At 41.6% G+C, this 13,602-nt stretch overlaps 1 pseudogene; it reads left to right on the top strand.

The window, feature by feature from the left end:
• The first annotated feature begins 3,352 nt into the window (after positions 1 to 3,352).
• LOC141374375 (coiled-coil-helix-coiled-coil-helix domain-containing protein 2 pseudogene) lies at positions 3,353 to 3,988 on the top strand (annotated as a pseudogene).
• The last annotated feature ends 9,614 nt before the right edge of the window (positions 3,989 to 13,602 follow it).

The following is a 13,602-nucleotide window of genomic DNA, read 5'->3' on the forward strand; positions in this document are numbered from 1 at the left end:
GGGCTGTCGGGAAAATCCAGAACCAAGGAATAAAGGGTAGTGAGGAGTGTTGTCTGCTCTACTAACAAGATTGACTTTATAGGAGGGAATAAGGGAGGGCAGTGACATAATCAGTACATATTTTAGAAAGTTAGCTCGCATAGGAGTACACAGAAGGCATTGAAATGAGAAAAACTCCAAGCAGAGAGGCTGGAAACCAGGTAAGAGCTTATAGATAGTAATCCAGGCTGAAGTCTATGGAGGGAGAGCAGAGTGGATGGAGCTGTGTCCGAGACTGTGGAAGCACTTTCTGCACCTGAAATGCGGGCCCTCTGAGCAGTCAGCCTCCAGGTGATTCATGTTTCTTTCAGTATCCCAAACAGGAAAAGATGCCACTAGGTCTTAGCAGAGTCACATTTTCTTTCTCCCTTCTTCCTCCCTGGAAGAGCCATGATTTGTTCAGGGAGGCCCAGTGCCCAAAAAGCTGCTTCTGGTAGGTTTCCTTGAAGTCAGTGCGGGTGTGATAGAGGTATATTCCAGCCGAGTCTACTGGGGGTAGGGAAAGTGAGAAAAAGAAGCCGATCCCACTGCCCGCTGCTTGCCTCCTTCGCTCTGGCCCCTCCCTGGTGTCTGTAGAGCACATTCAGGGCCTCGAGATGGAGTAGTCACCTTATGTCCGTGGAAGCAAAAACCAAATCCCTCACAATAATGATAGTGCGGAAAGAAGAAAAGGGAAACCAAGTCACTGATAACTTCATGGATCTGCCTCACGAGCCTGGTCTCCCTCCAGGGCTCCTTTTGTGTGAGAAAAATCAACTTTGTCTGATGAAACCCCTGCAGTTGCCTCCCTCCCCCTTCCGCTGAAAGCTGTCGTAAGGAAACCAGCGGCTTCCCTTGCCAGTTGACAGAGCCCTCTGGTATTCCTTTTTATTTTCCTTTTTTATGGAAGTAGTAAAATGAGCACTCTTTAAAGGGACAAATAAGCTACCACCTCAATTTTGCAAGCTGGTTTTTCTAGGCAGACCTTTGTGAGATAAACATTCAGGGTGATACCCTCAAGGTCATCCATGAAGCTGGGATAATATATCTCCAAACAGTTTATAGACATATCTGGTTCCCTTTCAGAGCTTGGGCCATTTACAATTTCAAAGCCACGAAGGGAGAATTACACAGAATTTGATTTATTCAGGTTAATAGACTAGTTTCTACAGAATAATAGGGAAGAAAAAGGGAAGATAAGACATGACTCGTCAATTAAACTTGACCTGTTGTTCAATCACCTAGACAGGCTGTCTATGTCAGAGACCTTGTCTTATCTTTGTTGTATTATAGACCTTGCAGGAAGCCTCTGGCCCCTCATCTACCTAATCCCAGCATAAAACGGTGGCCCATTCCCTCATTCATTTATTTATGCTTTCAATAAACATTTAGTAAGTGCCTGTACTGATTGCCAGCACTGTACTGGCTGTTAGAAATCAAAGAGAAACAAAACTCCCATCCCTAATTTCAAGAAAGGGACAGCAGGGCAGGTGGGGGGACATTTAACAAGCAATCTGTGATGGAGGCCTCGACACTATGTAGTGGGGCAGGGAGTGGGGACTGGGAGTTCTAATTGGAGATTAGTCAAGTGTCCACAGAGGATGTAGCCCCAAGGGAGCCTTGCGTCTCCACCGGTCTTCGCCAGGGAAACAGGGAAGAGAAAGCCGGGTGACCACAGGCATGCAGCAGGAAATGGCACGTGAGGTTGCAAGCAGTTACCAAAAGGGAAATCTCAGGAGGGGAGGCTACTTGGACAGGCATGAGGAACTGTAGACACCCTGGAAACAGTGAGATGATCAAATCCAAATCTGGGCTTTAGAAAGAGCATTTTAGAAATGTTGACATGGATAGAGTCATGAGGTCTCTCGCTGGACAAAGAGAGATTTCTTTTGCCATCCAAGTTTGAGATAATGAGACCTTAAACTTCCTAGGGTAGAAGTTATGTGCCTGAAGATGAGAGGGCAAATTTTTTAAGATATGAAGAGTATAAAGGGAGAAAATGCAGCTACAGATAGAAAGCAGGAAAGAAGAAAAAGGCTGTTCTAAGGAAAATCCCCAAGTTTCCCCCATGAATGACGAGGCTAATTGTGATTACACTTTCTGAAATAGGAAATGGAAAGGAATGGGTTTGGGGAAGAAAGGTGTTCAGTCTGGTTTTAGATTGAGCACCGAGGTGGTCTAGTGGAAGGACAGGTTTTGGAGGACGACAGAGTTGAAGAGTTGAATACCAACCCCAGCTCTGCCGTTGGCCTTGCCTCTCCTCTCTGAGCCATGATCCCATCTGTAGAATGGGCATCGTAATTCCTTCCTTGCAGAGCCACTTTGTCCAACACTATATGTAGGATGCCTAGCAGTGTCTCACTCCCTTGTGACTGTTAACACTACTAGCCTGACAGTGAAGTCCCAGTGTGACATCCCAGGGACATTCCTCAGTGGTTGTTGAAGCTGTACATGAGTACATACACGTTTGTGTGTAGTCGGTACCGAATGAGCATTTGCAAAATTTAAGTGAATCTAACAACAAGAGTGATGCGGTGAAGGGCCGGGAAGGACGGCTGTTTTTCAGCAGGGGTGAGAGGAAGGAAAACGACTACGTGTAAATTGCTTTGTGCTGGGCCACTTTAGGTGCATTAGCTCATTTCAATCTCATTTAAACCTAGTGAAGTATGTGCTTCTGTCTCCGATTTAACTAATAAGGAAATTGAAATTGAGGAATATTAAGCAGCGCTCCCAAGGCCGGAAGGTCAGTAGATCCTTCTTAGGAATAGAGCCCATACTGGCAGCCGCGCCAAGCCCATGTGATGCACTATTGTCTTGTTTGCCCACCCTCGCCTCTCTGCCCCGCGGGCCACTAGACACCACTAGGCGCTCTGGGACAGCGACACAAAACAACCACTTGCCCTGTGCAGGGCACGTGTCTAGTCAGGAGGCCGAGCTCCCAGAAGGGTAGGCCCCCTGTCACTCTTGCGAGGGCAACCATAATTTCTAGAAGGCCGACGAAGATCATATTGTTTTCCGGGAAAATAAATCAAGACTTTAAAACACCTGGTGTCTTCTTCATACCATATAATAAACACCCTGCAGGTACTGCGTGTGTCTGTCCTGCTGAGGGACGTCCATCTCAGGTCCTTCTGTTCTCGCCCTGCAGCAGGAACAGTGGGTGATGTACGCTGCCCACTACTCCCTGCGCCACATTTATCAAAGGAGCTCTGGTTTTTCTCACACCTTGCGTAATTACTGCATTTTTACATTTTTACCTGTATGACCTCACAGACTGGTAAATGGCAGCAACCATTAACCTTCCTTTAAAAAAGACAGGCCAGACACTGAGCTGCTCTGCAAGTTGCCATGGCGCGTGGAAGCCAGAGCCGCACCTCCCGCATGGCCCCTCCGGCCAGCCGGGCCTAGACCAGTGCCGGCAGCTCAGCCTCCGGCAGCGGCTCCACCAGCTGCTGTCGGCTCACCTGCTGCTGCGCCCCGGTAGCCAGGGCTCATGGCCCAGATGGCGTGGCTGTGGGCTCTGCTGTCAGGCACCGGATGGGTCATGCCATCACCAGGGGCTTCGGTGGAGGAGGCAATGCTGAGCCTTCAAGGCCTGACATCACATACCAGGAGCCTCAGGGAATCCAGCCAGCACACCAGCAGCAGCAGCAGCCTGGCCCATGCCACTAGGAGATGAAACAGTTTCTGGAGTGTGCCCAGAACCAGGATGACCTGAAGCTTTGTGAAGGTTTCAGCGAGGTGCTGAAACAGTGCAGATCTGCAAATGGATTAGCCTAATCAAGAAGTTCAAACTGAAGATATGGAAAATCATCTCTCATAACCAAGTTAATTTAGCATAAAAATATAATTGATGGTGAATATATAAAGTGTAAAACCACCAGTTAAGCTTCTCCTTCATCATTAAATACAGCTTTCTTCAGAATTGGAATGAAAAAGGTTGTTCTTACTGTATAGAAGTTCATTGAGATGGTTTGAATTTGAGGTTGGGCAGATATTTGCATGCCTCCTTAAATCACCTTTTGTGATGTTCTCATTTGTGAATTAATTAGAATAAAGTGATTTTCTCCCCCCCCCCAAAAAAGACATACCAGGCAGTCACTGTCTGAGGACATGCAAATATTCCATCATCTGACCTCACTGTGAGGGTCTCTGTAAAAGCGCAATTTGCAGTGACTTGAGTGCACATGATTCACGTGGGAAATTTGTACCAAAGGAGCCCGTTCCCAATGACTGTGATCCCGTTAGTCTTGGGCGAAGACCATGGATTTGCCTTTTTAACGTATATCCACACATTCCGAGGCAGGTCTCCCACAGGCCATGTGTTGATGAAACACTGATCTACAATCCTCTCGTATCTCCGTTAAGTTTTATAGAAAGCTGACTTTTTGGGAACTTTAGTTTTTAATTTTTCTCTCTGTGTAACCCTAACCAGTGTAGTCAGCCTCCTTAGCCTCTGTCTCTTCATCTGTAAACGCTAAGCGTTGCCCACACAAAATCTGGCTCTTCCTTACTTCTCAGGGTTTATGAGCAAAAACATGTAGCACTTGTGCGTTGCATTCAGTTTATCATGCATTTCTCAAATGCCGTATTATTTTCAGTCACAACCAGAAATAAGCAAACTGTCAAACAGGTCCTCTTTTCCCAGGGCACACATAGGAAAGTGGGTCTTACAGTCTTAGGAAGATCTGGTAACAGCAAGACCTCACTTAAACCTGGATATTCTGACTTCAAATCCAATTCTCAGTTTGCTGCATGCTCTGTCACCAGAAGCTTTTCTCAAAATTCTTACCCCATATGTTTTTAACTAAGAAGCAAAGGCATGCGGAGTTCTCCCAGTGCCCCAGGAAGCTTTGGTCAAACTCAAGGGAACACTCTGGAATGTTTTCTCTCTTCTTCATAGTAAACCACCTAACTTCTACAGAATGTTCTGGAGACATTGTCAGGTTTATTGTTTGGGCATCTGGGGACCCACACTTAGGCCAAAGTATAACTATTGCTCTAATTCCAATCAATCTCTGACCAAGACACAGCTTGAATGTGGATTCCCATGACAGGATAAATATAAAGATTTTCTTGGCTAGAAGCACACTTATTTTTAATTTGATTTAGAATCCCAGAGATTACATTTGACTAAAACATTGCCATGATTCTCTTTCCCTGCCTTGTAAATCACAAAAATGTAAAGAGTACCTCTCTATGATTTATACTACCCTCACTTAATTTTTGAGGTGGTTTTACAGATACAGAAGTGTTTATTAACAATGCCGTTCTTATACTTTATGTGTCGAGAAACCACACTTCCCAGTCCTTTTAACTTCTACAAATCTGAACACCAAAGAAAGAGCATAATGCTAGGGGATATGGATATAAAAAGGAACTGCTGCTTTATTAGAAGAATTTTGTTGTCCCAAGTTTGTTCTTACACAACTGAAACAGAAAATAAAAGAGAGCTGTGATAGAGAAGGAAAAGGTAGCCATAATTAAAAACAAAAATAAGCAAATTAAATAAACTAGAAGTAGCTCCTCTGTTTGACAAAAAGCAAAAATCTCTCGTTGGGGTATTACCTTTTCTGTTTTATAACAGAGTAGACCAAGAAAAATTTAATTTAAAAGTTACTAGCTAAGTCCATCCAAGGAGAGCAAAACACTATACTTAAGCAAAAACTTGTATCATTAGATTTTTCAAATCAAAACTTTGGCTAAAGTGGAATAGTGGGCAGGTTTCTATAAGCCGTCTAAAATAAATCAGAAGTGCCTTTAAAACTTCACAAGGTGAATCAGGAGAAATAAGAGATGGAGGGCATTTTCTAAAATTTAGTCCCCAGATCATAGTGCAAAATTCAGAATAAAATAGTTGCCTCACTTAGGGATGATTAAATAAAACTCATGTAAACACATAAGCACTCACACAAGACACACCGTCTACAGGCCTGATGAATGGATAAATCTATTTAAAAAGAAGATATGCTACTCATACATCTGATACATATTGTACACAGTTTTCATTGTGTTCAGTAAATTTCTAAGAACAAAATCAAAGGAAAGCAAAAGTTCTCTGTTCAGCTACAATCCATAGTTTTATAGTCCTTGATCCAAGAATACTTTTTATATGCTCTAACCTCAAACTACGTAATCTCTAAAATAATACGAAATTGGTTTATTTCTGTTTAATTAATGTTAAGGTTGTTTTTTAAAAAATAAAACCTTTTCTTCCTCTTTCAGGAAATCCCATATTAATTGTCAACATTCACAACACTTATTTAACATGTCTTTCTTTCTCCAATAAAATGCCTGTTTGAGAAAATTCTGTTCTCGATTTTTTCTTCAATGACAGGAATAAATGCCTTTGGTAGTTTGGTTGATTATTTTCTTTTTCCAACCCTGCCCATTTTCTATCATTCTTTACCTTCTTCTGTGCCCTCGGAGGTAAGCACTGTAAGACTGCATGAACCAGGCTCCATTACTGGCTAGCTCTGGTTGGCATGCACAGTCAGAGGCACCCCTGCAGGAGTCCAGGGGGCAGGAACTCTGCTCCCTCCATGCTTTGTTCTCTCCCTGCACTGGCTCCTATTGCATGGGTTCAGTTTTTATTGGACTCTGAGAAAATGAATTCTTCCACTTCTCCCTTTTCCGTGGAGTCATAAAACCTTCCATTGCTTCAACGATAGCCCTTCCTCTACATGACAAGGAGACAATGTGGGAATTCTGTCAGGTGCTGAGTGTATCTCTTCCAACTCCATTCTGAACATGGGAAGAACAATACAGTGTTTCCTTGGGCTCACAGAACCCACTGTACAATGACTTCTGCCCCAAACTGGACTATCCACCTGACTTCTGAAGTCACCAGTCTCTTCCCACCCCTTACGACAAGTGGAGCTTGGTGATGCACTGATTATCAGGGATTAATGTAAACTAGAAGCCAGTGTTGAGAAACTCTTGGCAAATCTAGGTATTTACTACTTACTAGTTCACAGTTACCCTGGTAAATGTCTATTGTCCCTATAGTGAAGGGATAGAAGAAAATTTAAAGCATATATTTGAGGTGTGTTGTGGGATCCCTCCTCAAAGGGAGACAGTTTCTCTCTTGATCAACAGACTCTGGGTTCATGAACTGTCACAATTCTAGGAAGTGGGTGAAAGGTTGTGAATTACCACTCTGGTGATCCTGGCAGATTTTTGTCCACCATGTTGGATTCTTGGTGGATGATTTAGATCAAGCAATATCTACTAGGCTCCCTGCTGGATGTTATCTGCCCCAGCAAGTCATAAGGCTGAGCACAAGCATCAGCATTCCAGTACTAAACAGAAAAGCTCTGTATGAGACATTCCCAAGCAGGTCCAGAAAATAAGTGAAAATTGCATGTGCAGGTGTCCCAGCCCTCCTCCTGCTGCTTTGTGGTCTTTTCCTCAGCTCACATCTGAAACTTGGTGGAAAATTCCTCAGTTTCACAGTTTTCTGAAGAAGAAAAGAATTCAGGCATAGTTGGGTAGGGTTTTTTGTTTATTTGTTTGTTTGTTTTTGCTGGATCTGCATAAGTTATTGGGTAGAAGTGGATATATTATATCATAGCTCATTCAAAAATATCCTTGACAGATGGTGGTGAAATGAAATTTTCCCAGTAGGAATAAGTTGGGGCATGTAGCTGGTTGTCCATGTTGTTTTGTAGGAGAAATAATTTGAGGTATGAATTTAAACCAAATAATGAACATTAGATAATGGTATGGCCAGTTGAAAAGGATCAGATTGGTGGTGATCAATCTTTCAAAGGGTGTGTCTCTTGGAATGGACACATAGTGTATAAGACATCTGTGTGTTATATCAATGCCTAATAAGGGAAATCCACTGTAGAGGATGTTCTCAATAATCAGATGACCAACAAAACTCATTTTGTGATATCTGGTAACCCTTCTCTCTCTAGAAAGCAATGATGCTCAATGAAGGCTGTAAATAGGCTCAACAACATAAAATTCCCCTCTTCGTGGCTGATATGGATACAGCCATTGATGATGCTGAGTGCCCTACCTACCAACAGCAGATGTCAACGCCAAGCCATCAGCATGGCACCATTCCTTGGAGTGATCTGGAGAGATAGGTTACTATCCAGCCATCTGGTGGCAAATTGATTACATTGGCTTCCTTCCATTATGGAAGGGCAACAAGTTGTCCTCATGAGAATAGCTACATATCACAGATAGAGATTTTTTTTTTTTTTTTTTTTGTCTGCACGGCTTCTACTAGCATCTTGACCCCTTTAAAGAATTCCCCATTGTGCTACTTCATGCAACATTGTTCTGACGGAGGAATTTAGAAAATATTTGCTTCCTGTCCCACAACCTTGGGCATGGAAGGTTTAAGGGTACTAATCCCAAGAGAGAAAACCTTCCACAAGAGATAAAGCAATAGTTCCATTGATGTAGAAGCTAAGACTGCTTTCTGGCCATTTTAAACTCTTCTTACTACTAAACAGATGAGCAGAGATTGATCCTTATTAGTAACAGGAAGTTGGCTCCTACTATACGAAATGGGTAGGGAGTTCTATGGCTAGAATCCAAGGTATTCTTTGGAATAACTCTTAATATCTCCATGATCATTAATAATACTCAATGGAAAGCTGTGACAAAACAAAATAGAATCTCCAAATTCAGGGACATGGGTTGAAAAAAATTCCTTTGACCAGCAAAATCTGATCAAAACTTAGCCTTGAGGCGAGGATCCAATCAAGGCTAAAGCTGTTTATTCCCATTATTAAAAGCCTTTGAATGGATTAAGGTAGCACACAGTAAATCCTTTCAATTGAATAAAATAGCTCAGGGAAAAGAGATTAAAGGTATGTATCTCCCACCTCAGCCTGATTGGCCCAAGGCTTGTAATTAAGTTGAGACAGATAAAGCATGGGGGCAGGAAGCAAATATTGTAAATCTAAGAAATATGTCTAGAAAGAATTCTGGATGTGGCTGTTGGCACGTGTAACCAACCAAGGCAAACATTTTAAAAACTGCTAGGCTTTTAAGAGAGTGTACTGTGGGAGAAATCATGAGCATGGACAAAATAATCTATTCCTGTCAAAGGATTAAAATGACCCTTGGTCCTAACTTTCTGGGAGGCTGGGCAGCCCACTGAGGAAGTTGCTCAGCCTCCAGGGAGGACATAGCATCCCAGTCTCACTTCCAATTCAGAGGTGACTGAGAAGGATAATTTAAAAATAAACAATCAGAAGCGTAGCCGAGAGCCAGTGGAGAGAAGATAGGCGGCGCTGGGGACCCTTCTAGGAACCAGAATTACATTCTAAACAACATTCTCCACTCTTCCAGCCTAAGGGTCCCCGTGACATTCCTAGCATTGTAACAGGATTTCTTTTCCTTCGGTGACCCTGGTTCTTGGTCACGCCACTTCGGAGAATGAAGAGGCAGCAGACCAGCCGAAGAGTGGTGGGCAGCAAAGCAAAGTTTATTAAGAGTACAGTAAAGTACAGATAGTACAAAGCTCCCAAAGAGGGAGGGGACCCGAGAGGGTTGCCACCAGAGTTTCTAAGTCTAGGAGTTTACATGGGCTTGTTGGTAAGCTGTTTTAATCTGATTAACCCTCCATGCATCTAATCAGGTTTTTGTCATCTATCTACCATGTAGGAAAGTGGTGTAAAATCCTTTTAAGGGTGCTTTCCTCTTAGGGCAGGGGAGGGGGGGCGGGCATGGGGGGGAGTCTTGTCCCTGCCTGCCTTTCTTCCAACTATCCTTCATCAGAATGATTTCAGAATTTCTACAGACATTGACTTCACAGTTCGCCGTTTATCACCTTTCCTAATAATGATAGTGATCTGTCTGTACTACCATTGCATATTGGGGTTGGCAGTTGGGGGTTTGGTGCTAGATGATGACTTGTTGTGCACAGATCTCCAGACAAGGAGAAGACATGTCAGGACACTTAGCATCACTGAGAGATCATGGACATTGAAGTAGAGCTATGACTTGATGAGACTTTGCTTGGGAAGTGCATCAGTATTTGTTTTAGAGGGAGAGGAACTCAAATATTTAGTGACCAGAGGGCAGACTATTAAAGTGATTACTGCTGTTCACTGAATATTTTATTTTCCTCCCTTTTGGACACACAGTTCACATTATACTTCCTGGCCAACTTGAAGTTGCTTTGATGAGTGAAACATAAGCTGAATTCTATCATTTCAGGTTGGAAACTCTTAGTGCACAATTTGCTGTGCTCTCTCTTTTTCTCCGTTATAATTACCAGCAACACTCTCTAGAGTAAATATTCTATTGTCCTGAGTAAAAGCAGTACTGAAGGGAGTTTCAGCTCACCCATAAAGGACACGTGGTAAGACAGAGAAATAAATCATTGTTTTTTTAAGCCTCTAAGATTTAAAAGCTATTTATGATGATGATGATAATGATTAGCTAGGACATTCTCTCGTTTATTTTTTTCAGAATAAATTCCTAGACCAGAAATAACAGAGTCTATTTCCATTCACCGCATCATTTCTCGCTCTTTCTAGTTTCTCACCTTTTCTTTTTCCATTGAGGATCCTAGAAGATGCACTTTCTTATCAATTCCTTTAATAATGTTATTACTGATTATTCTTAATCTAGTAGTTTCTACTTAACATTTCTACCCTGGCCACATTGACATTAGTCATGTAGTATGTTTCTATATGTAAGTCATTTCTTAAATATAATGAAACTCATTATTATTTCATGATTTGAAAGAGGACTAAAAATCGAGTTTGAACAATCCTGTGGGGGAATAAAGACTTAAATGGTACATGCATGCTTCGTCAATCAAATCATCTATTTAAGAGTTATCAACGTTAGGACAGCTTGCAGGGTGGATGTCTTACACATGAGTTTCTTCAGTCACACTTACTGAAGGCTCTGAAAAGAAAGGCCATCTTTACGGCATCATATCTTATTGCCAAGAACAGAGAGTTCTAGGACCTTCTTTTATTCATAATAATCATTCTCCTCTAAATTCTGGAGCATCTTTGAAAATAAATCTCTCTGCTTCCTTTTTTTTCCCGTTCTTTTCACAACCAATGAATTTTATGCAACTGTAAGTAAAAGCAGAAAGCCTTCAAATCCATGAGCAAATTACAAACAGCACACCACCATGGACTTGATTTCCCTACTCCTTCAGGGACCAGGAAATGGGAGATACCAGATCAGGGAAATGTTCTCTGCTGTTTTTAATGGATGAGAAGGTGCTGGGGCAAATTCTGGGGGGGCCTTTGAATCTGTGCTTTGGGGTCCCTTCTACCTCCCAATGTGCAGGTTGAGGAATGACAAGAGTCCCTTGCTGTTAAGTGTGAAAAGCCAGCCAGAGAACTGCAAAGACCTCCCTGCAGCTAGAGCTGGCTCTGGCCCGTCACTTCGGGAAAGGTTGGGTTAATGGTTCCAATTCCTCCCTACGTCAGAATGTCCTCGGGAACTTTGCCAAGAAGCAGATTATTTGATCTCTCATTAGACTGGATAAATAAGAAATTTTAATTGACGAGCTCTCTAGCTGATTGTTAGCAGGTAGCTAGGCTTATACTGATGTTTAGGGATGGGTGCTTTAGTTGACACTGGAGTTCAGTGCTTTCTAATTTGGGAGTGGGTTCTTGTCGACCACCTTATCCACATTTCCTCAGTTTCCTCCTTTCCCTGCACAACTTAGACGCATAATTAAGGCAGATTTTCAAGATGTCAGTATATGAACATGCCAAAATGCCTGTAAACTTAGTTTGCCATTTTGAAGTTCTACTATGAGCATGATGCTAATTGAACATACAGATTTTATTTTGTAAATTGCATTTACACTGACCTATAGCCATGGCAACTTTCTCTTTACTCAAGGGCAAGGCAGCATGTGCCCTGTGAAAATCTCAGCTTCACCCCACAGTCTCTGACAACATCTCTGGGCATCGCTTCTTTTCTCCTGGTATGAGCCAGCAGAGTCCTGCCGTCACTATATTTTGTCCCCTTAAACCGCCATTTGTTTTATGCTTCTATAACATTATTGTTCGTATCTTCTGTAACTTGACATTAGCCTTTAATTTCAACTTGCCATCATCGGGTAGTCCATTGTTTTTAGTTTACAATGTTTCTCACTTTTCTAGAAGACACTTCTGTGAGAGATAGATTATTATTATCAGATGGTTGAGATTTCTCCCAAGGACGTTAGCAGGATAGGACTCTAGTCAAATTTATGTTGACTAATATACAAACACCTCCATTGGTTAATGATCTGTAATGCTTTCCAGCATTTGAGATATATTTAAAATTAGTTATAGTTTTTATAATATCACAATGTTAACATTATTGTCATTCAACTTAAGTTTCTCGTGGAGGGGGAAGCCCTGTAATCATCTATAAACTGAATTATTTCCATTTTTGTTATTTCACAGGGGTACAATTGGAACAAATTCAAAGAAGCAGATTCAAGAAGATTAGTAGGACTATTTTTGTCTTACTCCCACTTTTCTGTAGGAATGCCCTATTCTGTCTAGCAGTGCGTATTTCTGATTGACCTGGTGCTCAAATGCTTACTCAGGTTGTGGTCTGATAACAGATTATGGTGTTAGCCCTCCTGGAGCTTCCTTGTATTTTAATAATGAATTCAAAAGATCGGGTAACTTTGAGAACTAAGAGCCTAAAACTATCTCATTGGAATGCAAGTCCTGCCCTTGTTATGGCTCTCTCTCCTTAACAGAGGGCTTTGATGGAGGATGTATACTCTCCATCCTTCCTGAAAGCCTAAGGTGCATTTTCTCTTCACGGATGCTTATGCTGCAAGCCTCAGAAGGTTAAAGAGTCACATGATTATAGTTCATAAACCTCTGAATGCAATTAAATGACAGCATCTATCAGAAAAAAAATAGTCAAGAGACATTTATGCCACCCTTAAATGAATTAAGTTGTTAAAGCATATAAAAATAATATTTCAACTAATGCCATTTGCAGTGTCAGGACATAGATATATAGAGAGAGTTCACAATTTTATACTTAATTAATGTACAGTAATAGGGAGGTTTCTCCATAATTGAAGGACAGCCTGTGCTAAGAACTGAGTCTTTCAACATGCTTTGGGTCATAAGCTTGAATAGCCTTGCTCTGATTAGTATAAAACATACCTGCTAATGCCTTTTTAAAAATTTTTACACAGATATGGGTGGTTTAACAGAGTATATAAATGTCAGGGAGGTCCTTTGGTTATGAACAATGAGTCACAAAATGGTTATGGAAGTCATAGGTTATTTATTGTGGTTCTAGGGCATTTTGAAATTGTGATCATTAACATAATATGGTTGTGAATTTTTTGGTTTCTGTGTCTGAGGAATTAAATTGGAAAAGGCCCTCAAAGCACTTGTCACTTTCATGATTGACTACATAAAGGAATCTTACATAAAATAAATCCATATTTTATGGCATAAGTTTTGGGGGTAGTTAGTATTTTTTTTAATTTTTTATTGTTATGTTAATCACCATATATTACATCATTTGTTTTGGTGTAGTGTTCCATGATTCATTGTTTGTTCATAACACCCAGTGCTCCATGCAGAATGTGCCCTCTTTAATACCCATCACCAGGCTAAC

Source organism: Callorhinus ursinus, unplaced genomic scaffold (assembly GCF_003265705.2).
Source record: "Callorhinus ursinus isolate GAN/ISIS: 27379988/994484 unplaced genomic scaffold, GSC_fseal_2.0 scaffold17, whole genome shotgun sequence".
NCBI classification, from domain to species: domain Eukaryota; kingdom Metazoa; phylum Chordata; class Mammalia; order Carnivora; family Otariidae; genus Callorhinus; species Callorhinus ursinus.